Here is a 4,976-nt window from a genome sequence, read left to right as displayed (position 1 = left end):
CAGTCTGTCACTGACTCTGTTTCTGCGCGTGTGTGTGTGTATATATGTGTGTACATTTGCATAATCCCATTGGAGAAAGCTTTGGTGCTTCATCTCGATTGGGATCCCCATTATCATTTCAGTTCAAGAAAAATAATATAAACTTAGATGTTCTTAGACTATGAAACAAACTAACACTCAAGAAGATGCATTCAACATGAGCCCGTTTATGAATCAAGCATTTTGTAAAAGTATAAATATGTTTAGATTAATGTTTGTTGGCCTACATGTACGCATGGCTTGGAATCAAGTTGCCTTTTCTACTTATAATGCATATACTGACAGACATTTAGCCAGCACTGGTCTGGTAGATTGTAGAATATTCTGTTTTATTCTGTTGTTTTGCATTTTGCAAAAAAGGAATATTATCTCCATTGATTGCAATGGATTTGATCTTGAAGTCACCCATTCCTTCTGTGGTAGGAGGGGGAGGCCTGGGAATATGTCTGTCTTTGTCAGAGCTATATGGCTTTTTTAATGTACTTTTTTCTCCTAAAGATTCTAAAGAAAAACTCCAAAGTTTCTTGGAAATATATTTCTAAACTACATTTTTTCCATTTGATTCTGAAATTGGCAAGATGTTAAAAATCAAAATGTCAAGGATGTTTTATATTCAAAACATAATGTCTAATTATGAATAGATTCTGAATGTAATGTTAACTGCAGACATGCATACCACACCATGTGTGGGGGTGCCCAGTCCAGTCCCTGGTGGTGGGTTGGACTCAAACCCATCACAAGCATCATACCTGTCATGCAGACCCAATGTCTTAAGATGATGTTGATGATGAATGTGCACAACTGCAATGTAAATAAGAACTGGAGACATTGTTACAGTAGGAAAAGTGTTCATCTAGCATAACCATCTAGCATACAGCGCTTTAGTCTTTCTTGGATGAAGCCAGACAGCACATACCACAATGTTCTCAGGTTAAAACTAAAACATTGTGCTCTTGATATTTGGATTATAATACAAATCTCAATCTCACAGCAGAGAAAGTTGCTTACATGTCATGACTGACACAATCCTGTATTTCTGAGTATTCAGCACCCTTGTTTGAGCTCTGTGTTTACTTGATATGCCATATGTGATTATGAGTAAGTAAATGAGAGATAAAAACATGCTGTCAATATACTGATATACTGAGACTTTGATAATAATGCACGAGAATACAGTCATAGTCCAACAATATTCTACAAAGAATAGATTCATTTGCTAACTATTAAACTTCTAGCAAAAATGTGTATAAATAAAGTAGCTCTTGAGGCTAATAGTTTATTCCATCAGTGACCCTGATAAAAATAGGTTACCAGATGGTTATGGGGCCTGGGTGGATCTGAATGTGGGCACGCAGGACATCAGCTGCAGCACGAAGGCCAGTTTGTGGTGGTGATTAATCAAATGTCACTTGTCAGAGTGAGTTAGTATTATTCACCGGGAGAGTTTGAGCTCTAGGTCTGGTTACCGCCTGCAATCCATTTTCTTGTCACGTTCTAACGCCAGCGCACCCGTTCTCTCATCATCTGGAACCACTGATACTCCATGTTGCCTGTGTTGTAGTCGACCATTTAATGTATGCAAATGAATTCTGGTTGCAAGTTGCACATTTATACCAACGATTGTACTTTTGTATTTGTGTAATTTAGAAATAAAGAAAACCAAAACAAGGCAAATTCTGCATTAAATTAAGCTATACTGTAGAGAAATATTTTTCTGTCTTATCTTTCATCACTATTTTAGTGATTTGTTATATCTGTTGTTTCCTCCGTTAAGCAGATCATTATTTAAATGCTTTGGAATGGCCTCAGGAGCTGCTTGCCCTCTCTGGTGAACGTGTAGCGCAGATGCTTACTGGATGCAATTCATTCTTGCTCAATGTTTTGATTTTAACCCCTCACCCAAAGACATTTACCAACAATTAAACATGTAAAAACTGGATGATCGACTGGGTTTAAATCCCAAACTGCCCAGGCGCCCTTGAGCAAGTTACCGTCCCCACACACTGCTTACCGGGCGCTTGTCATGGCTGCCCACTGCTCACTAAGGGTGATGGTTAAATGCAGAGGACACATTTTGTTGTGTCACCATGTGCTGTGCTGTGTTTCACAAAAGCAAGCACTTTTTTTCTTCTTTCTACAACCTCAGAGATCACCACCACCGACAGCTAATTTTCATCATCCTCACTCACTCTCACTCACAGTCCATAACCACTGAGTCCTACTGAGGGTCACGACTGCCGCAGTCCATCCTGGGACACTGGGTGAGGGGTGGGAACTTACCAAGGGCGGGGTCACAGGGCACACATACACACTCACACCTTCAGACGATTCAGAGTTGCCAATCCACCTAGTGTACATGCCTTTGAATAATGAGAGGATACCGAAGAGACCGGAGGAAACCGACGCCAGTATGGGGAGAGTATGTAAACTCAATAAACACAAGGTCAGAGTCCCAGCCTTGGAAGTATGAGGCCACATCCCTAACCGTTGCAGGCCATGCTGCGTCTAAATTTAATTAATACTTCTAAAAAAATTTTTTAAAACAAAGTTGTGATCGTTGCCTTTAATTTCGACATCAATGTTCTTATACCCTGGAATTAAGGCATGAATGCTCATTTCAAGTCTTTCCAAATCAGAAGAGGTTCCCGTAAATGCCGTCATTAATGGAATTAGTATTTGCTGCCAGAGCTGCTTGCTGTTGAACAGTTTTTAAAAATTGGCTTGAACTTAACAGCAAGTAAGATGTAGTTCACTGCTACAGTCGGTTGTCACTCTTTCTATTTGTCTGTCTCTCTTTTTGGATGTAGGTCATGCAGCTGTTTTTAACTCGGGCTATCTGGTGCAGCATTCGACTCAGACAAATAAAAGGCACTGGAGGCTGATCCTCATAATAAAAAAAACTTTACCAAAAACTGGGTTAGTGCATTGAAAAGCTTTCTGGAATTTCTGTTCTTGTTGGAAAAATTATTAATTTTAGTGCTGTCAACATTAACATGGTGACATTCGTTAATTAATTTTCAACGCTGATCCCAACATGCTCCCAGGATTCCACTGCATATTCTTTCCCTTTAGTCGCCATTACTGAAAAGCAAGGAAAACGAAGTGACTGAGGAGACGTCCCCTGGTGTGATTAATGGCAACCGAAAGTCATTTAGGATGTAGCTGGTTGCCGGGTTGGCAACTGGATGCTGGTGCTGGTAGATTAAACGATAGATTGGTTTGGTCTGCTTCACATGGAAGGTCCACCAGGGCAGAGCACCAGCCCCTTCACTCACACCTATGGACAATTCAGAGTCGGCAGGTCTCCCGGTGTACATGCTTTTGGACAGTGGGAGGAACCAGGAGAACCTGGAACCAACAGGGGGAGAGCATGCAGGAGCCCGGGTTCAAGATCAAAGAGGTTTTTGTCTGTAATTAACATGATTCAAATTTTCCACTACTGTCAAACGTTTTCATCTATGAATCTTGGATTTCACCAAGAAAACAGACTATGGCACAGAAGAACGCTACTTAACCCACTGAAGAAGAAGAACTGAGCATCCTCATGTTCCTTGTATGGCTCTGCAAGACATAGTTGAGAGAAGCACCACTGGGACTTCAGGCCAGAGCCTACTAAAGCCAGCTGTTCACTGCCATCTGGCAGGCATCTGGTGACGTCTTATCCTTGTTTATTCAGATGAGGATATTCGGAGACTATTCGTGTCAAAAAATTATTTTTTGACATGACGTACATTCTGCTTAAATACCTGGGCCAGTCTGAGGCACATGGCAAAAACCACAAAGCTTCTTAATTGCACCCTTCTCTGGGCTTCTTTCAAGATTTACTAAGTGAAAGTGATTAGTTGTCACATGTGACTCATTTACATTTACGGCATTTATCAGACGCACTTTTCCAGAGTGACAATCAGTAGTTAGAGGGACAGTCCCCCCTGGAGCAACTCAGGGTTAAGTGCCTTGCTCAGGGATACAATGGTAGTAAGTGGGATTTGAAAAATGAAAAAGTTTAAAAAAAAACATTCAAACTGAATGTCTTAATTAATTTTCTTTTATTGTTTTTTTGCCTAATTATGCCTACTGTATACAGGCCAAAAGTTTGGACACACCTAAAAAAATTAAAAATAAAAGCGAAGTGATTGTCATTGTGCACAGCACAGTACACGGTGAGACAACAAAATGTGTCCTCTGCTTTTAACACATCATCCTTGGTGAGCAGTGGGCAGCCATGACAAGCGCCCGAGGAGCAGTGTGTGGGGACGGTGTGTTGCTCAGTGGCACCTCGGCGGATCGGGATTTGAACCGGCAACCTTCTGATTATGGGACTGCCACCACTGCCCCAACTTCTCATTCAATGTGTTTTCTTTATTTTCATTTACGTTGGTAGATTCTCACTGAATATTCTCACTGTATATGGAGTTATGTATATGGAGTTATGTACTTATCAAAAAAAGGTGAAATAACTGAAAACGTTTTATATTCTAGTTTGTTTGCTCTGATTACTGCTTTGCTCACTCTTGGCATTCTCTCATTTACATTTACATTTACAGCATTTATCAGACGCCCTTATCCAGAGCGACTTACAATCAGTATTTACAGGGACAGTCTCCCTGGAGCAACTTAGGGTTAAGTGTCTTGCTCAGGGACAATGGTAGTAAGTGGGATTCGAACCCGGGTCTTCTGGTTCATAGGCGAGTGTGTTACCCACTAGGCTACTACCACCCTTGTCTCGATGAGCTTCAAGAATTTGTCACCTGAAATGGTTTCCCAACAGTCTTGAAGGAGTTCCCAGAGGTGTTTAGCACTTGTTGGGGTCCAGCTCACCCCAAACCATCTCGATTAGGTTCAGGTCCGGTGACTGTGGAGGCCAGGTCTCCACTTTTTGTTACGTACATAACTCCACATGTGTTCATTCATAGTTTTCATGCCTTCAGTGAGAATCT

The sequence above is a fragment of the Denticeps clupeoides genome, chromosome 8 (assembly GCF_900700375.1).
Source record: "Denticeps clupeoides chromosome 8, fDenClu1.1, whole genome shotgun sequence".
Lineage (NCBI taxonomy): Eukaryota > Metazoa > Chordata > Actinopteri > Clupeiformes > Denticipitidae > Denticeps > Denticeps clupeoides.
The sequence above is the reverse complement of the archived record's forward strand: the minus strand, read 5'-3'. Positions refer to the sequence as shown.